The 26,301-nt window shown below is 40.2% G+C and overlaps 1 pseudogene; it reads left to right on the top strand.

The window, feature by feature from the left end:
• The window catches only part of LOC123843093 (elongation factor 1-alpha 1-like), a 153,640-nt pseudogene extending 127,565 nt beyond the window's left edge, over window positions 1-26,075 (top strand).
• The last annotated feature ends 226 nt before the right edge of the window (window positions 26,076-26,301 follow it).

The raw sequence follows: 26,301 nt of genomic DNA, 5'->3' as shown, positions 1-26,301 counted from the left end.
GTATTGAGCACCCAACATTGAGATGTGCTACTCAGCACCCAGCATTGCTACCCAAAAGCACCCAGCATTGATATGTGCTACTTAGATGTTTTTCAAGAGAAACTGCCATGAAGTGCCTGGTTAACTGACAGCCTCCAGACTATTCACTTGTGAAGGATAATGCCACACATACTCCCTGGCTTTCCCAACAAATGGTGGAGCATGATAGGAGTGCTAGTGAAGACTTATTCTTGCCCAGTAGGGTATTCTTCTATCAGGTCACTATGGTTCAGGGACTCCCAGTTTACTTGGCCAAAGCTTTTCAAAATGGAGTTATAGTCTGAGTCTCTTGCTCCCCAATCCTTCTTTATTCCCCTCTTTTTTCATATGTGTCAGACCTGCACTGCATTCTTTTTTTTTTTTTTAAGATTTTATTTATTTATTTGACAGAGAGAGACACAGAGAGAGAGGGAACACAAGCAGAGGGAGTGGGAGAGGGAGAAGCAGGCCTCCTGCAGAGCAGGGAGCCCGATGTGGGGCTCAATCCCAGGACCCCGGGATCATGACCTGAGCCGAAGGCAGACGCTTAACGACTGAGCCACCCAGGCGCCCCAGACCTGCACTGCATTCTGAGGGCTCTCCCTGACTACTCTATCTCCCTCTACCTTCATCTATCATAGGTGTTTTCTGTAATTAATCTCTTACTTTTCTTTTTTTAAAGATTTACTTATTTATTTGAGAGAGAGAGAGAGAAATAAAGAAAAAGTGAGAACAGTCAGGGGCAGGCAGAGGGAGAGAGAGAGAATCTCAAGCAGACTCCCTGCTGAGTGCAGAGCCCAATGCAGGGCTTGATCTCATGACCCTGAGCCCACGACCTGAGCTGAAACCAAGAATCAGATGCTTAACCAACTGAGCCACCCAAGTGCCCCTCTTGGTGTTTTTCATACATTATCTCTTTTAATTCTCCATAATAATCCTATGACATACAAATTATTAATTACCCCTTTTATCTTGTTTCATCACATGATGAAACAAGCTTAGAGAAATTCAACAACTTTCCCATGTTCATACAAGAAGCAAATGGTCAAACTAGGTTACAAATCCAGGCAGTTTGCCACTAGAGCCCATACTTTTCATTACTATATCATTCAGTCTATATGCCTCAGTTGGTTTCTCCAACTCTATGACACCCACTAGCTTCAGAAATCTCTGCCAGCCTTCACACATAGGTTGCCAGCTCTCCAGGCTGATTTTTTATCTCAGGTATGCTCTAGCCCAGATCCAGGGGCCAGTACAGTAAAATGTGTCTCTGTACTAGCCTTTTGATCTCAAAGCTGAGAGAACATCAGGATCCTACAAGACCAAAGATGTTACTCTCTACCTTTCAAGGGAAGGAAATTAGCACATTGGAAAACATGGGTCCCAGATATAATCACTCCCTTTGGAATGTTGTCTAAAGGAAAGAGTAAGAATTCAAAATACGTCTGTGCACAAAAAGAAAAAAAATGATTAGAATAACTTTTGCTTTACTGCTAAAATTATATATGCTCATAATAGTATGAGTGGGGGGCACCTGGGTGGCTCAGTCAGTTAAGGGTCTGCCTTCGACTCAGGTCATGATCCCAGGGTCCTGGGATTGAGCCCCATGTCAGGCTCCCTGCTTGGCAGGGAGTCTGCTTCTCCCTCTCCTTCTGCCTCTCCCCCTGCTTGTGCTCACATGCTCTCTCTCTCTAAAATAAATAAATAAAATATTATTTAAAAGTATTAATGGAATTTGATGAGTTTAAATTAACTTTTTGATATTCTCCAAAGTTGCAGAATTCTGGCATTCATGTTGATCCAAAAAGTTGGTTTCTAGGAGCCATACATTTACCAACATTGGTCTAAGATAGTAAATATTCACATTGAAATGTTTAGTAAGATGTGGTCACAAGATATTTGCTTTATACATACAATTACCAGTGCTTAGTAGAGGCCAAATGGAAAACACCAGAACAAAGGTAGTCTGATAGTGAATATTCAAATAGTACCTAGGGCTTTGAACTATGCAAATTTTTTTTTAAAGATTTTATTTATTTATTTGAGACAGAGAGAATGAGAGAGAGCACATGGGAGGGGAGAGGGCCAGAGGGAGAAGCAGACTCCCTGCCGAGCAGGGAGCCCGATGCGGGACTCGATCCCGGGACTCCAGGATCATGACCTGAGCCGAAGGCAGTCGCTTAACCAACTGAGCCACCCAGGCACCCTGAACTATGCAAAATTTAAAGCAATGTTAATCTTATGAAATAACTGGAAGAAAGAAATCCTTAAAAAATTCACAGAATTGACTTTTTTTTTAAGATTTTATTTATTTATTTGAGAGAGAGAGAATGAGAGACAGATAGCAAGAGAGGAAAGAGGGTCAGAGGGAGAAGCAGACCCCCGCTGAGCAGGGAGCCTGATGTGGGACTCGATCCCGGGACTCCAGGATCATGACCTGAGCTGAAGGCAGTCGCTTAACCAACTGAGCCACCCAGGCGCCCTCACAGAATTGACTTTTGAGGTCTTTGCAAATTCATATGGAATCACAAATGGGTTGTGAATGCTGGGAAGCTATAAGACATCAGTGTAAATCGATAATAAGGATGGACAATACTGTTCAGATAAAATTAGAATGAGAAGTCTGGAACCTAGAAATCTTTAACCAAATCAGAATCTCATTAAATATGGAAAAGTTCATTAATATTTTCAGATATATAACCTCTCAACATTTTTAAGTTTATTTCAAAACAGGAATAAGAAATAAATAAGTTCATTTTAAATGGGCTAGGTTTATTTTACGTTTGCAAAAGCTTGGTGTTTAAAAAATATTAAATAATAGTAATAGTCTAGGGCAGTCAGGTCTCAAAGCAGTTCTTGATGAACAGAAATCAAGAAAGATTAACCAATCAAGATAAAATCAGAAATCTTTTGAGCTTTTTTTTCACTTACATATAAATGGATGTGATGAATGTTTTTCACTGTTACCATAGTTTATAATAAACTGTACAACTGTGGCAGTAATAAACAAGTTATCTTCAGTTTGATTTTTTTTTTATTATTATGTTATGTTAAACACCATACATTACATCATTAGTTTTGATGTAGTGTTCCGTGATTCATTGTTTGAGTATAAAACACAGTGCTCCATGCAGAACATACCCTCTTTAGTACCCATCACCAGGCTAAACCCATCCTCCCACTCCCCTCCCCTCTAGAACCCTCAGTTTGTTTTTAAGAGTCCATAGTCTCTCACAGTTCATCTCCCCCTCTGATTTCCCCCCCTTCATTCTTCCCTGCCTGCTATCTTCTTCTTCTTTTTTTTTTTTTAACATATAATGTATTATTTGTTTCAGAGGTGATTCAACAGTCTTACACAATTCACACTGCTCACCATAGCACATACCCTCCCCAATTTCTATCACCCAGCCACCCCATCCCTCCCACCCCCCACCACTGCAGAAACCCTCAGTTTGGTTCCCGAAATTAATAATTCCTCATATCAGAGGGGGTGGAGCAAGATGGCAGAGGAGTAGGAGACCTGGATTTTGTCTCCTCTCTGGAATTCAGCTGGATAGGGATCAAACCATTCTGAACACCTACAAACTCAACAGGAGACCGAAGAAAAGAAGAGCAACAACTCTCTCATCAGAAAAGCGACCACTTTCTGGAAGGTAGGACGTGCGGAGAAGTGAATCCGAGGCGATATTTGGGAGGATAGACGGCGGGGGAGGGGCCTCCGTCGGCCGCTTCTGGCAAGTGATAGAACCATGGAGCACAAAATCGGAGCTTTTAAAAGTCTGCTCCGCTGAGGGACGTCACTCGGGTGGCTAAGCAGCGGGTGGAACCCTCCGGGACAGTGTGGTCTCAGGACCCTCGGGGTCACAGAAAGACCGGGGGTGCCTGAGTGTGGCAGAGCTCCCAGGTAACGGAGCAGGGAAGCTGGCTGCAGAGGCGGAGCCCAGGCGCGGGCTCTCAGCTCGGGGTTGCCATTAACTGTGATCCGCGGCACAGTCGGGGCCCTGATCCTCCAGCAGGGACCCAACAAGTGGCAGATCCGGGGAGACTCACATTCCTTCCCCGGGAGGAGCCGCGCGGGAGTGCACCTCAGGGATCTGCTGGGTTTGGAGACTCCACCCGGGGTCGGGTGCCAGAGAGAGAAATGCGCGGTCACAGGCCGGATGAGCACGGAGTGCAGCCGGAGACCGGGGAGACGGGAGTGACTCATGGCTTTTCTCTGGGGGCTCACTGAGAAGTGGGGCCCCGAGTCCTCGGGTCCTCCGGGGCAGAGATTGGGAGACCGCCATTTTCACTCTCTGCCTCCAAGGCTGTACGGAAAGCTCGTAGGGAACAAAAGCCCGGAGAGCAAACCCGAGCAGATTACTTAGCCGGGAGGGGGCAAGGGCGGGGCAATTCCGCCTCCAGCAGAGACATTTAGAAACCACGGCAACAGGCCCCTCCCCAGAAGATCAGCGAGAACAGCCAGCCAAGACCAAGTTTACCGATCAATGAGAACGGCAGAACTCCAGCGCTAGGGGAATACTGCACATACAATTCATGGCTTTTTTACCATGATTCTTTAGTCGTTCAAAGTTAATTTTTTTTAACTGTCTTTTTTCTTTTTTTTTCCTTTTTTTTGAATTTTTCTTTTTCCCATTTTCAACCAACATCTTATCAATCCCTTTAAAACAAAAAAAAAACATTTTTATTTTTCATTTTTAGAGTCATATACTATCCCTTCATAGTAGTTACCCATATTTTTGGCTTATATATATAAGTTGTTCTCTCTTTAAAATTTTGAGATAGTTTCTTCTAACAGATTAAAATATACCCTAAATCTCTAGTATATGGTGTTTTCTATTCCCCTGCCTGATCACATCCTCTCCCTTTCTTTTTCTTTTCTTTTTTCTTTTTTTAAATCCTCTTTTCTTTTTTCAAAAAACTTCTTATCAATTCCTTTTATAAAATTTTTTAAAATTTCAATCTTTACAATCATATTCCATCCCTTCATCATATCAACCCTTATTTTTGTACATATATAAGTATTTTTCTTTAAAATTTTGGGAGGCACTTTCTTCTAAAACACCAAAATACACCCCAAATATAGTGTGTGGCACTGATCTATATACCAGCCGGATCATATTTGATCACATTCTGGGTTTTTTTGTTGTTGTTGCTGTTTTGTTTTGTTTGTTTTTGTTTTTGTTTTTATCTTTATCTTTTTCTCTTTTTTTCTTTTTCTTTTTTCTCTTTTTCCGTTTCTTGTTCCACTGCTTCAGCTCTTTTCTGATTTCTTTAGAGTATATTTTCTGGGGACGTTGTTACTCTGCTAGCATTTTGTTCTCTCATTAATCTGTTCTCCTCTAAACAAAATGACAAGACGGAAAAAATCACCTCAACAAAAAGAACAAGAGGTAGTACCGACTGCCAGGGACCTACTGAATACGGACATTAGTACGATGTCAGATCTAGAGTTCAGAATCATCACTTTAAAGATACTAGCTGGGCTTGAAAAAAATATGGAAGTAATTAGACAAACCCTTTCTGGAGAAGTAAAAGAACTAAAATCCAACCAAGTAGAAATCAAAAAGGCTATTAATGAGGTGCAATAAAAAATGGGGGTGCTAACTGCTAGAATAAATGAGGCAGAAGAGAGAATCAGTGATATAGAAGATGAAATGATGGAAAATAAAGAAGCTGAGAAAAAGAGAGATAAACAACTATTGGATCACGAGGGCAGAATTTGAGAGATAAGCGATACCATAAGATGAAACAACATTAGAATAATTGGGATCCCAGAAGAAGAAGAAAGAGAGAGAGGGGCAGAAGGTATAATGGAGCAAATTATAGCAGAGAACTTCCCTAATTTGGGGAAGGAAACAGGCATGAAAATCCAGGAAGCACAGAAACCCCTCTCAAAATAAATAAAAATAGGTCAACACCCCGACATCTAATAGTAAAACTTATGAGTCTCATAGACAAAGAGAAAATTCTGAAAGCAGCTCGGGACAAGAGATATGTAACCTACAAGGGTAGAAACATTAGATTGGCAACAGACCTATCCACAGAGACCTGGCAGGGCAAAAAGGACTGGCAGGATCTATTCAGAGCCCTAAATGAGAAAAATATGCAGCCAAGAATACTCTATCCAGCTAGGCTGTCATTGAAAATTGAAGGAGAGATAAAAAGCTTCCAGGACAAACAAAAACTAAAGGAATTTGCAAACACAAAACCAGCCCTACAGGAAATCTTGAAAGGGGTCCTCTAAGCAAAGAGAGAGCCTAAAAGCAACATAGACCAGAAAGGAACACAGACAATATACGGTAACAGTCACCTTACAGGCAATACAATGGCATTAAATTCCTATCTTTCAATAGTAACCCTGAATGTAAATGGGCTCAATGCCCCAATCAAAAGACACAGGCTATCAGACTGGATTAAAAAACAAGACCCACGGATATGCTGTCTGCAAGAGACTCATTTTAGGCCCAAAGACACGCCCAGATTGAAAGTGAGGGGGTGGAAAACCATTTACCATGCTAATGGACACCAAAAGAAAGCTGGGGTGGCAATCCTTATATCAGACAAATTAGATTTTCAACCAAGCACTGTAATAAGAGATGAGGAAGGACATTATATCCTACTGAAAGGATCTATCCAACAAGAAGATCTAACAATTGTAAATATCTATGCCCCTAACATGGGAGCAGGCAATTATATAAGGCAATTAATAACAAAAGCAAAGAAAGACATCGACAACAATACAATTATACTGGGGGACTTTAACATCCCCCTCACTGAAATGGACAGATCGTCTAAGCAAAAGATCAACAAGGAAATAAAGACTTGAAATGACACACTGGACCAAATGGACTTCACAGAAATATTCACAACATTCCACCCCAAAGCAACGGAATACACATTCTTCTCTAGTGCCCATGGAACATTCTCCAGAATAGATCACATCCTAGGTCACAAATCAGGTCTCAAAGGTACCAAAAGATTGGGATCATTCCCTGCCTATTTTCAGACCATAATGCTTTAAAACTAGAACTCAATCACAAGAGGAAAGTCGGAAAGAACTCAAATACATGGAGGCTAAAGAGCATCCTACTGAAGAATGAATGGGTCAACCAGGAAATTATAGAAGAATTAAAAAAATACATGGAAACCAATGAAAATGAAAACACAACTGTTCAAAATCTTTGGGATGCAGCAAAGGCACTCCTAAGAGGAAAGTATACAGCAATACAAGCCTTTCTCAAGAAACAAGAAAGGTCTCAAGTACACAACATAACCCTACACCTTAAGGAGCTGGAGAAAGAACAGCAAATAAAGCCTAAACCCAGAAAGAGAAGAGAAATAATAAAGATCAGAGCAGAAAACAATTAAATAGAAACTAAAAGAACAGTAGAACAGATCAACGAAACTAGGAGCTGGTTCTTCGAAAGAATTAACAAGATTGATAAACCCCTGGACAGACTTATCAAAAAGAGAAGAGAAATGACCCAAATCAACAAAATCATGAATGAAAGAGGAGAGATCACAACCAACACCAAAGAAATACAAACAATTATAAGAACACATTATGAGCAACTCTATGCCAGCAAATTAGATAACCTGGAAGAGATGGATGCATTCCTAGAGATGTATCAACTACCAAAACTGAACCAGGATGAAATAGAAAACGTGAACAGACCTATAACCACTAAGGAAATTGAAGCAGTCATCAAAAATCTCCCAAAAAACAAAAGCCCAGGGCCAGATGGCTTCCCAGGGGAATTCTACCAAATATTTAAGGAAGAATTAATACCTATTCTTCTGAAACTGTTCAAAAAAATAGAAATGGAAGGAAAACCTCCAAACTCATTTTATAAGGCCAGCATTACCTTGATCCCAAAACCAGACAAAGACCCCATCAAAAAGGAGAATTACAGACCAATATCCCTGGTGAACATGGATGCAAAAATTCTCACCAAAATACTAGCCAATAGGATCCAACAGTACATTAAAAGGATTATTCACCATGACCAAGTGGGATTTATTCCTGGGCTTCAAGGTTGGTTCAACATCCGCAAATCAATCAATGTGATACAATACATTAACAAAAGAAAGAACAAGAATCATATGATCCTCTCAATAGATGCAGAAAAACCTTTGACAAAGTACAGCATCCTTTCTTAATCAAAACTCTTCAGAGTATAGGGATAGAGGGTACATACCTCAATATCATAAAAGCCATCTATGAAAAACCTACAGCGAATATCATTCTCAATGGGGAAAACCTGAAAGCTTTCCCCCTAAGGTCAGGAACGTGGCAGGGATGTCCACTATCACCACTGCTATTCAACATAGTATTGGAAGTCCTAGCCACAGCAATCAGACAACCAAAAGAAATCAAAGGCATCCAAATTGGCAAAGAAGAAGTCAAACTCTCACTCTTTGCAGATGATATGATACTTTATGTGGAAAACCGCAAAGACTCCACCCCAAAACTGCTAGAACTCATACACGAATTCAGTAAAGTGGCAGGATATAAAATCAATGCACAGAAGTCAGTGGCATTCCTATACACCAACAACAAGACAGAAGAAAGAGAAATTAGGGAGTCAATCCCATTTACAATTGCACCCAAAACCATAAGATACCTAGGAATAAATCTAACCAAAGAGACAAAGGATCTGTACTCAGAAAACTATAAAATACTCATGAAAGAAATTGAGGAAGACAGAAAGAAATGGAAAAACGTTCCATGCTCATGGATTGGAAGAACAAATATGGTGAAGATGTCAATGCTACCTAGAGCAATCTACACATTCAATGCAATCCTCATGAAAATACTATCCACTTTTTTCAAAAAAATGGAAAAATAATCCTAAAATTTGTATGGAACCAGAAAAGACCCCGCATAGCGAGAGGAAGGTTGAAAAAGAAAAGCAAAGCCGGCGGCATCACAATTCCGGACTTCCAGCTCTATTACAAAGCTGTCATCATCAAGACAGCATGGTACTGGCACAAAAACAGACACATAGAACAATGGAACAGAATAGAGAGCCCAGAAATGGACCCTCAACTCTATGGTCAACACATCTTTGACAAAGCAGGAAAGAATGTCCAATGGAACAAAGACAGTCTCTTCAACAAATGGTGTTGGGAAAATTGGACAGCCATATGCAGAAGAATGAAACTGGACCATTTCCTTACACCACACACAAAAATAGACTCCAAATGGTTGAAAGAACTCAATGTGCGACAGGAGTCCATCAAAATCCTAAAGGAGAACACAGGCAGCAACCTCTTTGACCTCAGCCGCAGCAACTTCCTCCTAGAAACATCGCCAAAGGCAAGGGAAGCAAGGGCAAAAATGAACTATTGGGACTTCATCAAGATAAAAAGCTTTTGCAAAGCAAAGGAAACAGTCAACAAAACCAAAAGACAACCGACAGAATGGGAGAAAATATTTGCAAATGACATATCAGATAAAGGGCTAGTATCCAAAATCTATAAAGAACTCATCAAACTCAACACCCAAAGAACAAAGAATCCAATCAAGAAATGGGCAGAAGACATGAACAGACATTTTTCCAAAGAAGACCTCCAAATGGCCAACGGACACATGAAAAAGCGCTCAATATCGCTCGGCATCAGGGAAATCCAAATCAAAACCTCAATGAGATACCACCTCACACCAGTCAGAATGGCTAAAATTAACAAGTCAGGAAACGACAGATGTTGGCGGGGTTGCGGAGAAAGGGGAACCCTCCTACACTGTTGGTGGGAATGCAAGCTGGTGCAGCCACTCTGGAAAACTGTATGGAGGTTCCTCAAAAAGTTGAAAATAGAGCTACCATATGATCCAGCAATTGCACTACTGGGTATTTACCCCAAAGATACAAAAGTAGGGATCCGAAAGGGTACGTGCACCCCGATGTTTATAGCAGCAATGTCCACAATAGCCAAACTGTGGAAAGAGCCAAGATGTCCATCAACAGATGAATGGATAAAGAAGAGGTGGTATATATATACAATGGGATATTATGCAGCCATCAAAAGGAATGAGATCTTGCCATTTGCAAAGATGTGGATGGAACTGGAGGGTATTATGTTGAGTGAAATAAGTCAAACAGAGAAAGACATGTATCATATGATCTCACTGATATGAGGAATTCTTAATTGCAGGACACAAACTGAGGGTTGCCGAGTGGGTGGTGGGGTGGGATGGATGGGGTGACTGGGTGATAGACACTGGGGAGGGTATGTGCTCTGGTAAGTGCTGTGAATTGTGCAAGACTGTTGAATCTCAGATCTGTACCTCTGAAACAAATAATGCAATATATGTTAAGAAAAAAAAAAAGAAGAAGGTAGCGGGAGGGGAAGAATGAAGCGGGGGAAATCGGAGCACTAGACGAACCATGAGAGATGATGGACTCTGAAAAACAAACTGAGGGTTCTAGAGGGGAGGGGGGTGAGAGGATGGGTTAGCCTGGTGGTGGGTATTGAGCAGGGCACATTCTGCTTGGAGCACTGGGTGTTATGCACAAACAATTAATCATGGAACACTTCATCTAAAACTAATGATATAATGTATGTGGATTAACATAAGAATAAAAAAATTAAAAAAAAATGAATTCCTCATATCAGTGAGGTCATATGATACATGTCTTTCTCTGATTGACTTATTTCGCTCAGCATAATATCCTCCAGTTCCACCCACGTCGTTGCAAATGGCAAGATTTCATTCCTTTTGATGGCTGCATAATATTTCCATTGTATATATACCTCAACTTCTTTATCCATTCATCTGTTGATGGACATCTTGGCTCTTTCTGCAGTTTGGCTATTGTGGACATACCTGCTATAAAAATCGAGGTGCACGTACCCCTTTGGATCCATACATTTGTCTCTGGGGTAAATACACAGTAGTCCAATTGCTGGATCGTATGGTAGCTCTATTTTCAACTTTTTGAGGAACCTATATACTGTTTTCCAGAGTGGCTGCACCAGCTTGCATTCCCACCAAAAGTATAGGAGGGTTCCCCTTTCTCCACATCCCCGCCAACAACTGTCATTTCCTGACTTGTTAATTTTAGCCATTCTGACTGGTGTGAGGTGATATCTCATTGAGGTTTTGATTTGGATTTCCCTGATGCTGAGTGATGTTGAGCATTTTTTCATATGTCTGTTGGCCATTTGGAAGTCTTCTTTCGAAAACTGTCAGTTCATGTCTTCTGCCCATTTCTTGATTGGATCATTTGTTCTTTGGGTGTTGAGTTTAAGAAGTTCTTTATAGATTTTGGATACTAGCCCTTTATCTGATACGTCATTTGCAAATATCTTCTCCCATTCTGTCGGTTGTCCTTTGGTTTTGTTGACTGTTACTTTTGCTATACAAAAGCTTTTTATTTTGATGAAGTCCCAATAATTCATTTTTGCCCTTGCTTCCCTTGCCTTTGGCAATGTTTCTAGGAAGAAGTGGCTGTGGCTGAGGTCAAAGAGGTTGCTGCCTGTGTTCTCCTTCAGGATTTAGATGGACTCCTGTCTCACATTGAGGTGTTTCAAACATTTGGAGTCTATTTTTGTGTGTGGTGTAAGGAAATGGTCCAGTTTCATTCTTCTGCATGTGGCTGTCCAATTTTCCCAACACCATTTTTTGAACATACTGTCTTTTTGCCATTGGACATTCTTTCCTACTTTGTCAAGGATTAGTTGACCATAGAGTTGAGGGTCCATTTCTGAGGTCTCTATTCTGTTCCAACTACCTATGTGTCTGTTTTTATGCCAGTACCATACTGTCTTGATGATGACAGCTTTGTAATAGAGCTTGAAGTCTTGAATTGTGATGCCACCAGCATTGCTTTTCTTTTTTAACATTCCTCTGGCTATTTGGGGTCTTTTCTGGTTCCATTTCTTTGAAAAAAGTGGATGGTATTTTGATAGGGATTGCATTGAATGTGTAGATTGCTCTAGGTAGCATTCACATCTTCACCATATTTGTTCTTCCAATCCATGAACATAAAACATTTTTTCCATTTCTTTGTGTCTTCCTCAATTTCTTTCATGAGTATTTTATAGTTTTCTGAGTACACATTCTTTGCCTCCTTGGTTAGATTCATTCCTAGGTATCTTATGGTTTGGGGTGCAATTTTAAATGGGATCGACTGCTTAATTTCTCTTTCTTTTGTCTTATTGTTGGTGTATAGGAATGCAACGGATTTCTGTGTATTGATCTTATATCCTGCCACTTTACTGAATTCGTGTATGAGTTCTAGCAGTTTTGGGGTGGAGTCTTTGGGGTTTTCCACATAAAGTATCATACCATATGCAAAGAGTGAGAGTTTGATTTCTCCTTTGCCAATTTGGATGCCTTTGATTTCTTTTCGTTGTCTGATTGCTGTGGCTAGGACTTCCAATACTATGTTGAATAGCAGTGGTGATAGTGGACATCCCTGCCGCATTCCTGACCTTAGGGGGAAAGCTCTCAGTTTTTCCCCACTGAGAATGATATTCACTGTAGGTTTTTCATAGATGGCTTTTATGATATTGAGGTATGTACCCCTATCCCTATACTCTGAAGAGTTTTGAATAAGAAGGGATGCTGTACTTTGTCAAATGCTTTTTCTGCATCTATTGAGAGGATCATATGGTTCTTGTTCTCTTTTTTTTTTAAAGATTTTATTTATTTGACAGAGAGAGACAGAGTGAGAGAGGGAACACAAGCAGGGGGAGTGGGAGAAGGAGAAGCAGGCCACCCGCAGAGCAGGGAGCCTGATGCGGGGCTCGATCCCGGGACCATAGGATCATGACCTGAGCCAAAGGCAGACGCTTAATGACTGAGCCACCCAGGCACCCGTCTTGTTCTCTCTTTTATTAATGTATTGTATCACATTGACTGATTTGCACATGTTGAACCAACCTTGCAGCCCAAAGATAAATCCCACTTGGTCGTGGTGAATAATTCTTTTAATGTACTGTTGGATCCAATTGCCTAGTATTTTGGTGAGAATTTTTGCATCCATGTTCATCAAGAATATTGGTCTGTAATTCTTTTTCATTGGGTCTTCCTCTGGTTTGGGTATCAAAGTAATGGTGGCCTCATAAAATGAGTTTGGAAGTTTTCCTTTATTTCTATTTTTTGGAACATTTTCAGAAGAATAAGTATTAATTCTTTAAATGTTTGGTAGAATTCCCCTGGGAAGGCATCTGGCCCTGGGCTTTTGTTTGTTGGGAGATTTTTGATGACTGCTTCAATTTCCTTAGTGGTTATAGGTCTGTTCAGGTTTTCTATTTCATCCTGGTTCAGTTTGGGTATTTGATACATCTCTAGGAATGCATCCATCTCTTCCAGGTTATCTAATTTGCTGGCATAGAGTTGCTCATAATATGTTCTTATAATTGTCTGTATTTCTTTGGTGTTGGTTGTGATCTCTCCTCTTTCATTCATGATTTTGTTGATATGGGTCCTTTCTCTTTTCTTTTTGATAAGTCTGGCAAGGGGTTTATCAATATTATTAATTCTTTCAGAGAACCAGCTCCTAGTTTTGTTGATCTGTTCTACTATTCCTTTGGTTTCTATTTCATTGATTTCAGCTCTGATCTTTATTCTCTTCTTCTGCTGGGTTTAGGCTTTATTTTCTGTTTTTTTTTTTTTTTTTTTTTCCTACAGCTTCTTCAGGTGTAGGGTTAGATTGTGTATTTGAGACCTTTCTTTTTTTTTGAGAAAGGCTTGTATTGCTATGTACTTTCCTCTTAGGACTGCCTTTGCTGTATCCCAAAGATTTTGAACAGCTGTGTTTTCATTTTCATTTGTTTCTATGAATTTTTTTAAATTTTTCTTTATTTCGTGGTTGACCCATTCATTCTTTAGAAGGATTCTCTTTAGCCTTCATGTATTTGAGTTCTTTCCAACTTTCCTCTTGTGATTGAGTTCTAGTTTCAAAGCATTGTGGTCTGAAAATATGCAGGAATGATCCCAAACTTTTGGTACTGGTTGAGACCTGATTTGTGACCTAGGATGTGATCGATTCTAGAGAATATTCCATGGGCACTAGAGAAGAATGTATATTCTGCTGCTTTGGGATGGAATGTTCTGAATATATCTGTGAAGTGCATTTGGTCCAGTGTGTCATTTAAAGTCTTTATTTCCTTGTTGATCTTTTGCTTAGATGATCTGTCCATTTCAGTGAGGGGGGTGTTAAAGTCCCCCACTATTCTAGTATTGTAGTCAATGTGTTTCTTTCCTTTTCTAATTAATTGGCTTATATAATTGGCTTCTCCCATGTTAGGGGCATAGATTCTTGCAATTGTTAGATCTTCTTGTTGGATAGACCCTTTCAGTAGGATATAGTGTCCTTCCTCATCTCTTGTTGCAGTCTTTGGTTGAAAATCTAATTTGTCTGATATAAGGATTGCCACCCCAGCTTTTTTTGGTGTCCATTAGCACGGTAAATGGTTTTCCACCCCTTCACTTTCAATCTGGGTGTGTCTTTGGGTCTAAAATGAGTCTCTTGCAGACAGCATATTGATGGATCTTGTTTTTTTATCCAATCTGATAGCCTGTGTCTTTTGATTGGGGCATTTAGCCCATTTACATTCAGGGTAACTATTGAAAGACATGAATTTAGTGACATTCTATTTCCTGTAAGGTGACTGTTATTGTATATTGTCTGTGTTTCTTTCTGGTATATGTTGCTCTCAGGCTCTCTCTTTGCTTAGAGGACCCCTTTCGATATTTCTTTTTTTTTTTTTTTTTGGTGTATTTTTTTTTTATTTTATTATGTTATGTTCATCACCATACATTATATCATTACTTTTTGATGTAGTATTCCATGATTCATTGTTTGTGTATAACACCCAGTGCTCCATGCAGTACGTGCCCTCTGTAATACCCATAACCAGGCTAACCCATCCCCCCCACCCCTCTGCCCTCTTTTTTTTTATTCTTATGTAATCCCCATACATTACATCATTAGTTTTAGATGAAGTGTTCCATGATTCACTGTTTGTGTATAACACCCAGTGCTCCATGCAGAATGTGCCCTGCTCAATACCCACCACCAGGCTAACCCATCCTCCCATGCCCCTCCCCTCTAGAACCCTCAGTTTGTTTTTCAGAGTCCATCGTCTCTCATAGTTCGTCTACCCCTCCGATTTCCCCCGCTTCATTCTTCCCCTCCCACTACCTTCTTCTTCTTCTTTTTTATTTTCTTAACATATATTGCATTATTTGTTTCAGAGGTACAGATCTGAGATTCAACAGTCTTGCACAATTCACAGCACTTACCAGACACATACCCTCCCGAGTGTCTATCACTCAGTCACCCCATCCCTCCCACCCCACCCCCCACTCCAACAACACTCAGTTTGTTTCCTGCAATTAAGAATTCCTCATATCAGTGAGATCATATGATACATGTCTTTCTCTGTTTGACTTATTTCACTCAACATAATACCCTCCAGTTCCATCCACATCGTTGCAAATGGCAAGATCTCATTCCCTTTGATGGCTGCATAATATTCCATTGTATATATATATATATACACAACATCTTCTTTATCCATTCATCTGTTGATGGACATCTTGGCTCTTTCCACAGTTTGGCTATTGTGGACATTGCTGCTATAAACATCAGGGCACACGTACCCCTTCGGATCCCTACTTTTGTATCTTTGGGGTAAATACCCAGTAGTGCAATTGCTGGATCATATGGTAGCTCTATTTTCAACTTTTTGAGGAACCTCCATACAGTTTTCCAGAGTGGCTGCACCAGCTTGCATTCCCACCAACAGTGTAGGAGGGTTCCCCTTTCTCCGCATCCCCGCCAACATCTGTCGTTTCCTGACTTGTTAATTTTAGCCATTCTGACTGGTGGGAGGTGGTATCTCATTGAGGTTTTGATTTGGATTTCCCTGATGCCGAGCGATATTGAGCGCTTTTTCATGTGTCCGTAGGCCATTTGGATGTCTTCTTTGGAAAAATGTCTGTTCATGTCTTCTGCCCATTTCTTGATTGGATTCTTTGTTCTTTGGGTGTTGAATTTGATGAGTTCTTTATAGATTTTGGATACTAGCCCTTTATCTGATATGTCATTTGCAAATATTTTCTCCCATTCTGTCGGTTGTCTTTTGGTTTTGTTGACTGTTTCCTTTGCTTTGCAAAAGCTTTTTATCTTGATGAAGTCCCAATAGTTCATTTTTGCCCTTGCTTCCCTTGCCTTTGGCGATGTTTCTAGGAAGAAGTTGCTGCGGCTGAGGTCAAAGAGGTTGCTGCCTGTGTTCTCCTTTAGGATTTTGATGGACTCCTGTCGCACATTGAGTTCTTTCAACCATTTGGAGTCTATTTTTGTGTGTGGTGTAAGGAAATGGTCCAGTTTCATTCTTCTGCATGTGGCTGTACAATTTTCCCAACACCATTTGTTGAAGAGACTGTCTTTGTTCCATTGGACATTCTTTCCTGCTTTGTCAAAGATGAGTTGACCATATAGTTGAGGGTCCATTTCTGGGCTCTCTATTCTGTTCCATTGATCTATGTGTCTGTTTTTGTGCCAGTACCATGCTGTCTTGATGATGACAGCTTTGTAATAGAGCTGGAAGTCTGGAATTGTGATGCCGCCGGCTTTGCTTTTCTTTTTCAACCTTCCTCTGTCTATGTGGGGTCTTTTCTGGTTCCATACAAATTTTAGGATTATTTCTTCTATTTCTTTGAAAAAAGTGGATGGTACTTAGATGAGGATTGCATTGAATGTGTAGATTGCTCTAGGTAGCATTCACATCTTCACCATATTTGTTCTTCCAATCCATGACCATGGAACGTTTTTCCATTCTTTGTGGCTTCCTCAATTTCTTTCATGAGTATTTTATAGTTTTCTGAGTACAGATCCTTTGTCTCTTTGGTTTGATTTATTCCTAGGTATCTTATGGTTTTGGGTGCAATTGTAAATGGGATCGACTCCTTAATTTCTCTTTCTTCTGGCTTGTTGTTGGTGTATAGGAATGCCACTGACTTCTGTGCATTGATTTTATATTCTGCCACTTTACTGAATTCGTGTATGAGTTCTAGCAGTTTTGGGGTGGAGTCTTTGCGGTTTTCCACATAAAGTATCATATCATCTGCAAAGAGTGAGAGTTTGACTTCTTCTTTGCTGATTTGGATGCCTTTGATTTATTTGGTTGTCTGATTGCTGTGGCTAGGACTTCCAATACTATGTTGAATAGCAGTGGTGATAGTGGACATCCCTGCCGCATTCCTGACCTTAGGGGGAAAGCTCTCAGTTTTCCCCACTGAGAATGATATTTGCTGTAGGTTTTTCATAGATGGCTTTTATGATATTGAGGTATGTACCCTCGATCCCTATACTCTGAAGAGTTTTGATCAAGAAAGGATGCTGTACTTTGTCAAAAGCTTTTTCTGCATCTATTGAGAAGATCATATGATTCTTGTTCTTTCTTTTGTTAATGTATTGTATCACATTGATTGATTTGCAGATGTTGAACCAACCTTGAAGTCCAGGGATAAATCCCACTTGATCGTGGTGAATTATCCTTTTAATGTACTGTTGGATCCTATTGGCTAGTATTTTGGTGAGAATTTTTGCATCCATGTTCACCAGGTCTGTAATTCTCCTTTTTGATGGGGTCTTTGTCTGGTTTAGGGATCAAGGTAATGCTGGCCTCATAAAATGAGTTTGGAAGTTTTCCTTCCGTTTCTATTTTTTGGAACACTTTCAGAAGAATAGGTATTAATTCTTCTTGAAATGTTTGTTAGAATTCTCTTGGGAAGCCATCTGGCCCTGGGCTTTTGTTTTTTGGGAGATTTTTGATGACTGCTTCAATTTCCTTAGTGGTTATAGGTCTGTTCAGGTTTTCTATTTCATCCTGGTTCAGTTTGGGTAGTTGATACATCTCTAGGAATGCATCCATCTCTTCTAGGTTACCTAATTTGCTGGCATAGAGTTGCTCATAATATGTTCTTATAATTGTTTGTATTTCTTTGGTATTGTTTGTGATCTCTCCTCTCTCATTCATGATTTTGTTGATTTGGGTCCTTTCTCTTCTCTTTTTGATAAGTCTGTCCAGGGGTTTATCAATCTTGTTAATTCTTTCGAAGAACCAGCTCCTAGTTTCGTTGATCTGTTCTACTGTTTTTTAGTTTCTATTTCATTGATTTCTGCTCTGATCTTTATGATTTCTCTTCTCCTGCTGGGTTTAGGCTTTATTTGCTGTTCTTTCTCCAGCTCCTTTAGGTGTAGGGTTAGGTTCTGTACTTGAGACCTTTCTTGCTTCTTGAGAAAGGCTTGTATTGCTATATACTTTCCTTTTAGGACTGCCTTTGCTGCTTTCCAAAGATTTTGAATAGTTGTGTTTTCATTTTCATTAGTTTCCATGTATTTTTTTAATTCTTCTTTAATTTCCTGGTTGACCCATTCATTCTTCAGTAGGATGCTCTTTAGCCTCCATGTATTTGAGTTCTTTCCGACTTTCCTCTTGTGATTGAGTTCTAGTTTCAAAGCATTGTGGTCTGAAAATAGGCAGGGAATGATTCCAATCTTTTGGTACTTGTTGAGACCTGATTTGTGACCTAGGATGTGATCTATTTTGGAGAATGTTCCATGGGCACTAGAGAAGAATGTGTATTCCATTGCTTTGGGGTGGAATGTTCTGAATATGTCTGTAAAGTCCATTTGGTCCAGTGTGTCATTTAAAGTCTTTATTTCCTTGTTGATCTTTTGCTTAGACGATCTGTCCATTTCAGTGAGGGGGGTGGTAAAGTCCCCCACTATTATTGTATTGTTGTCAATGTGTTTCTTTGCTTTTGTTATTAATTGCCTTATATAATTGCCTGCTCCCATGTTAGGGGCATAGATATTTACAATTGTTAGATCTTCTTGTTGGATTGATCCTTTAAGTATGATATAGTGTCCTTCCACATCTCTTATTACAGTCTTTGGTGTAAAATCTAATTTGTCTGATATAAGGATTGTCACCCCAGCTTTCTTTTGGTGTCCATTAGCATGGTAAATGGTTTTCCTCCCCCTCACTTTCAATCTGGTGGTGTCTTTGGTTCTAAAATGAGTCTCTTGCAGACAGCATATCGATGGATCTTGTTTTTTAATCCAGTCTGATAGCCTGTGTCTTTTGATTGGGGCATTGAGCCCATTTACATTCAGGGTTACTATTGAAAGATAGGAATTTAGTGCCATTGTATTGCTTGTAAGGTGACTGTTACCATATATTGTCTGTGTTCCTTTCTGGTCTATGTTGCTTTTAGGCTCTCTCTTTGCTTAGAGGACCCCTTTCAAGATTTCCTGTAGGACTGGTTTTGTGTTTGCAAATTCCTTTAATTTTTGTTTGTCCTGGAATCTTTTTATCTGTCCTACAATTTTCAATGACAGCCTAGCTGGATAGAATATTCTTGGCTGCATATTTTTCTCATTTAGTGCTCTGAATATATCCTGCCAGTCCTTTCTGGCCTGCCAGGTCTCTGTGGATAGGTCTGTTGCCAATCTAATGTTTCTACCCTTGTAGGTTACATATTTCTTGTCCCGAGCTGCTTTCAGGATTTTCTCTTTGTCTATGAGACTCGTAAGTTTTACTATTAGATGTCGGGGTGTTGACCTATTTGTATTGATTTTGAGAGGGGTTCTCTGTGCTTCCTGGATTTTCATGCCTGCTTCCTTCCCCAAATTAGGGAAGTTCTCTGCTATAATTTGCTCCATTATACCTTCTGCCCCCCTCTCTCTTTCTTCTTCTGGGATCCCAATTATTCTAATGTTGTTTTGTCTTATGGTATCGCTTATCTCTCGAATTCTGCCCTCGTGATCCAGTAGTTGTTTATCTCTCTTTTTCTCAGCTTCTTTATTTTCCATCATTTCATCTTCTATATTACTGAATCTCTCTTCTGCCTCATTTATTCTAGCAGTTAGCACCCCCATTTTTGATTGCACCTCATTAATAGCCTTTTTGATTTCTACTTGGTTGGATTTTAGTTCTTTTACTTCTCCAGAAAGGGTTTGTCTAATAACTTCCATATTTTTTTCAAGCCCAGCTAGTATCTTTAAAGTGATGATTCTGAACTCTAGATCTGACATCGTACTAATGTCCGTATTCAGTAGGTCCCTGGCAGTCGGTACTACCTCTTGTTCTTTTTGTTGAGGTGATTTTTTCCATCTTGTCATTTTGTGTAGAGGAGAACAGATTAATGAGAGAACAAAATGCTAGCAGAGTAACAACGTCCCCAGAAAATATACTCTAAACAAATCAGTAAAGACCTGAAGCAGTGGGAAAAGAAGGGGAAAGAGAGAAAAAAGAAAAAGAAAAATAAGAAAAAGATAAAGATAAAAACAAAAACAAACAAAACAAAACAACAAAAACAAAAACCCAGAATGTGATCAAATATGATCAGGCTGGTATATAGATCAGTGCCACACACTAGATTTGGGGTGTATTTTGGTCTTTTAGAAGAAAGTGCCTCCCAAAATTTTAAAGAAAGAAAAACTTATATATGTACAAAAATAGGGGTTGATATGATGAAGGGATGGAATATGATTGTAAAGATTGAAATTTTAAAAAATTTTATAAAAGGAATTCATAAGAAGTTTTTTGAAAAAAGAAAAGAGGATTTAAAAAAAGAAAAAAGAAAAAGAAAATAAAAGGGAGAGGATGTGATCAGGCAGGGGAATCGAAAACACCATATACTAGAGATTTAGGGTATATTTTAATCTGTTAGAAGAAACTATCTCAAAATTTTAAAGAGAGAACAACTTATATATATATGCCAAAAATATGGGTAACTACTATGAAGGGATAGAATATGACTCTAAAAATGAAAAATAACAATGTTTTTTTTTTTTAAAAAAGGGATTGATAAGATGTTGGTTGAAAAAGGGAAAAAGAAAAATTCAAAAAGAAAAAAAAGAAAAAAAAGACAGTTAAAAAAAATTTAACTTTGAAAGACTACAGAATCATGCTAAAAAAGCCATGAATTCTATGTGCAGTAGTCCCTTAGCCCTGGCGTTCTGCCGTTCTCATTGATCGGTAAACTTGGTCTTGGCGGGCTGTTCTCGCTGATCTTCTGGGGAGGGGCCTGTTGCCGTGGTTTCCAAACGTCTTTGCCGGAGGCAGAATTGCCCCGCCCTTGCCCCCTCCGGGATAAGTAATCTGCTCGGGTTTGCTCTCCAGGGCTTTTGTTCCCTGCGAGCTTCCCGTACAGGTTTGGTTGCTGAGAGTGAAAATGGCGGCCTCACAATCTCCGCCCCGGAGGAGCCGAGACCTTGGGGCCCTGCTCCTCAGTGAGCCCCCAGAGAAAAGCTGTCAGTCACTCCCGTCTCCCGGTTTCCGGCTGCACTCCGTGCTCACCCGGCCTGTGACTGCACGTTTCTATCTCTGGCACCCAACCCCGGGTGGAGTCTCCAAACCCAGCAGATTCCTGCGGTGCACTCCCGCGCGGCTCTTCCCGGGGAAGGAAGGTGAGTCTCCCCAGATCTGCCACTTGTTGGGTCCCTGCTGGAGGAGCAGTGCCCCGACTGTGCCGCGGATCACAGTTAATGGCAACCCCGAGCTGAGAGCCCGCGCCTGGGCTCCGCCTCTGCAGCCGGCTTCCCTGCTCCGTTACCTGGGAGCTCTGCCACACTTAGGCACCCCCGGTCTTTCTGTGACCCCGAGGGTCCTGAGACCACACTGTCCCGGAGGGTTCCACCCCCTGCTTAGCCACCAGAGTGACGTCCCTCGGCGGAGCAGACTTTTAAAAGTTCGGATTTTGTGCTCCGCGGCTTTATCACTTGCCAGAAGTGGCCGACGGAGGCCCCTCCCCCGCCATCTATCCTCCCAAGTATCGCCACGGATTCACTTCTCCGCACGTCCTACCTTCCAGAAAGTGGTCGCTTTTCTGATGAGAGAGTTGTTGCTCTTCTTTTCTTCGATCTCCTGTTGAGTTTGTAGGTGTTCAAAATGGTTTGATCCCTATCCAGCTGAATTCCTGAGAGGAGACGAAATCCAGGTCTCCTACTCCTCTGCCATCTTGCTCCGCCCCTCTCGATATTTCTTGTAGGGCTGGTTTTGTGTTTGCAAATTCCTTTAGTTTTTGTTTGTCCTAGAAGCTTTTTATCTCTCCTTCAATTTTCAATGACAGCCTAGCTGGATATAGTGTTCTTGGCTGCATATTTTTCTCATTTAGTGCTCTAAATATATCATGCCAGTCCTTTCTGGCCTGCCAGGTCTCTGTGGATAGGTCTGTTGCCAATCTAATGTTTCTACCCTTGTAGGTTACATATCTCTTGTCCCGAGCTGCTTTCAGGATTTTCTCTTTGTCTTTGAGAGTTGTGAGTTTTACTCTTAGATGTCAGGGTGTTGACCTATTTGTATTGATTTTGAGAGGGATTCTCTGTTCCTCCTGGATTTTGATGCCTGTTTCCTTCCCCAAATTAGGGAAGTTCTCTGCTATAATTTGCTCCATTATACCTTCTGCCCCTCTCTCTCTTCCTTCTTCTTCTGGGATCCCAAATATTCTAATGTTGTTTCGTCTTATGGTATTGCTTATCTCTCGAATTCTGCCCTCGTGATCCAGTAGTTGTTTATCTCTTTTTCTCAGCTTCTTTATTTTCCATCATTTGGTCTTCTATATCACTAATTCTCTCTTCTGCCCCATTTATCCTAGCCTGATCACATTCTCTCCCCCCCTTTTTTTTAATCCTCTTTCTTTTTTCAACCAACTTCTTATCTTATCAATTCCTTTTATAAAATCTCTTATAATTTTCATAGAGCCTCCATTTTGGATTGCACCTCATTAATAGCCTTTTTGATTTCGACTTGGTTAGATTTTAGTTCTTTTATTCCTCCAGAAAGGTTTTTTTTAATATCTTCCATGCTTTTTTCAAGCCCAGCTAGTATCTTTAAAATCATGATTCTGGACTCTAGTTCTGACATCTTACTAATGTCTATATTGATGAGGTCCCTGGCAGTCAGTACTGCCTCTTTTTCTTTTTGTTGAGGTGATTTTTTCCTTCTTGTCATTTTGTCCAGGTGAGAACAGATGAATGAGAGAACAAAATGCTAACAGGGTAACAACGTCCCCAGAAAATATATACTAAACGAATCAGAAAAGACCTGAAACCAAGGGAAAAAAAGGGGAAGAAAGAAAAAAGAAAAAAGAAAAAGAAAAAAAAAAAAAAAAAACGATGAAAACAAACCAATCCAAAACAAAACAAAGCAAAACAAAAAGCATAATATGATGAAATTATCAGGCTGGTGCATTGATCAGTGCCACACACTAGATTTTGGGCATATATTGGTCTGTTAGGAGAAAGTGCCTCCCAAAATTTTAAAGAAAGAAAAACTTATATGTGTACAATAATAAGGGTTAATACGATGAAGGGATGGAATATGAATGTAAAGATGAAAATTATAAGAGATTTTATAAAAGGAATTGATAAGAAAAGTAGTTGGTTGAAAAAAGAAAGAAGAGGATTAAAAAAAAAGGGAGAGAATGTGATTAGGCAGAGACTAGAACAAAGTCATACACTAGAGATTTATGGTATATTTTGATCTGTCAGAAGAAACTGTATCCCAAAATTTTAAAGAGAGAACAACTTATATATATATATATATATATATATATATATACCAAAAATAAAGGTAATTACTATGAAGGGATAGAATATGACTCTAAAAATGAAAATTTAAAAAATATATTTTTTAAAAAAGGGATTAATAAGATGTTGGTTGAAAAAGGGAAAAAGAAAAATTAAAAAAAAAATAAGACAGTTAAAAAAATTAACTTTGGAAGACTAAAGAATCATGTGAAAAAAGCCATGAATTCTATGTGCAGTATTCCCTTTTCACTGGAGTTCTGCTGTTCTCATTGATTGGTAAACTTGGTCTTGGTTGGCTCTTCTTGCTGATCTTCTGGGGGAGGGGCCTGTTGCCATGGTTCCCAAATGTCTTTGCTGGAGGTGGAATTGCCCTGCCCTTGCGGGGTCCGCACTAAGTAATCTGCTCAGGTTTGCTCTCGGGAGCTTTTGTTCCCTGCAAGCTTTCCCTACATCTTTGGAGGACGAGAGTGAAAATGGAGGCCTCCCAATCTCCGCCCTGGGGAGCCAAAAACTCGGGGGCCCCACTCCTCTGTAAGCCCCCAGAGAAAAGCAGTCAATCACTCCCCTCTCCCCAGGTTCTGGCTGCACTCCATGCTCTCCCTGCCTGTGACTGAGCATTTCTATCTCTGGCACCCAACCCCATGTGGAGTGTCCAAACCCAGCAGATCCCTGCAGTGCACTCCCGTGCCACTTGTCCTGGGGGGAGGAAGGGGAGTCTCCCCAGATCTGCTGCTTCTTGGGTCCCTGCTGGAGGAGCAGTGGCCCAACTGTGCTGCTGATCATGGTTTAAAGCAACCCCGAGCTGAAAGCCCACTCCTAGGCTCCATCTCTGCAGCTGGCTTCCCTGCTATGATACCTGGGAGCTCTGCCGCACTCAGGCACCCCCGTTCTTTCTGTGACCCCGAGGGTCCTGAGACCACACTCTCCCAGTGAGGGTTCTACCCCCCGCTTAGCCACTGGAGCGATGCCCCTCAGAGGAGCAGACTTCTAAGAGTTCTGATTTTGTGCTCTGCTGCTCTATCACTTGCCAGAAGTTGCCAACAGAGGCACCCTCTCCCACCATCTATCTTCCCAAATATCACCTCAGATTCACTTCTCTGCACGTCGTACCTTCCAGAAAGTGGTTGCTTTTCTTTTCAGAGAGTTGTTGCTATTCTTTTCTTCATCTCCTGTTGAGTTCATAGGTGTTCAGAATGGTTTGATCCCTATCCAGCTGAATTCCTGGGACCAGATGAGATCCAGGTCTCCTACTCCTCCACCATCTTGTTCCTCCCTCTTCAGTTTGATTTTTAATTACTCTGTTCCTACATTGAAAATAATTTGAGGGGCGCCTGGGTGGCTCAGTTCATTAAGCGACTGCCTTCGGCTCAGGTCATGATCCTGGAGTCCCGGGATCGAGTCCCGCATCGGGCTCCCTGCTCAGCGGGGGGTTTGCTTCTTCCTCTGACCCTCCCCCCTCTCATGCTCTCTCTATCTCAGTCTCTCTCTCAAATAAATAAATAAAATCTTAAAAAAAATGAAAATAATTTGAAAACTGAAAACTTGGAAGAACTGAATACAGAAATGCAAGGGTATAGCAGTGTTATCCTGCTTTTTGGATTTGCTAATCCTGAGCTCACCTGCATTAACTAGTTTGCATTAAAATTTATTTACTGCACCACTTTACATGGTGTCAATCATGGAACAAATTTGTATGTATAGAATATTTTCATATCTGATTGTAGTTTCTGTACCATTCATGGAATCATCTTCAAGTGTACATGAATTTCTGTGGGCAGCTAAAGTTGTTTATTTTCTCTCACAGCTAAGACCCATTACTGTGTTAAAAATGCACTAGAGAAATTTTGCATAAGAGGTTTTCATATATTTGTCAACAATTTTCTTTGGCAATACCAAATTTTACTAACATTAATTTCTTTGATGACCAAATGTCAATGGTGTCTTCAATTTGTAAGATGATTCACAAAGCCCTTTAATGCATACTAAATTGATTTTCTAATTAATAGGTAAGCAGAATAGATACCCTGTTTTACTGATGAAAAAAATTGAGATTTTTAACTATCTGACATAATGTTCTCAATGCAAATGTTGTTCCAACAAATGTCTTAAATAGCTCAGGATCAGCAAATAGGAGGTAAATAATAGTGCATGAAAGCACAACTGACAAATAGGAGAAAACACAGACAAAAACAAAGTGCAAGTAAAGAATGAGTCCTTTTTCATAAGCAACGGTGTTATGTGGCTTGTCAAACATCTAAATATCTACTAGAGTACCATGAATATAGAAAGTGCTCAGTAGACAGGGAGATAAAGGAAGTGTTATAAAATAAATAGACTATAGGCCTTATAAATAATCATTTGTGGGTCCAAATCCAGCCTGTGTCATTTACTAGCTATTTGATATCACCTGGCCACATCACCTCTCTAATCCTGATTCCTCATCAGCAAAATGGGGATGATGATGATGATGATGATGATGATGATGATTATCTTTGAAAGGGTGATTTGAAAATAAAATAAAATTTAATTAAAAGGTTAAGTGGCTGGCTTTTAATAAGTGATCAAAAATGTTAAGTCTTCTTTCCATTTGGTGAATTTAAGTAAGGAATATGCACAAAACAGAAGAATTTGTAAAGAGTAGACAGCTGTAATCAACAAAAAGGGGCTCTTGTATAAGAAGAATGGATGAATTAGTTTTCTAGGTATCCTCTAGAATTTTCAT

This window comes from Mirounga angustirostris, unplaced genomic scaffold (genome assembly GCF_029215605.1).
Source record: "Mirounga angustirostris isolate CCGP_5_RB_7025 unplaced genomic scaffold, mMirAng1.0.hap1 SCAF_11, whole genome shotgun sequence".
Taxonomy (NCBI): Eukaryota; Metazoa; Chordata; class Mammalia; order Carnivora; family Phocidae; genus Mirounga; species Mirounga angustirostris.
This window is presented reverse-complemented; position numbering and strand designations above follow the sequence as displayed.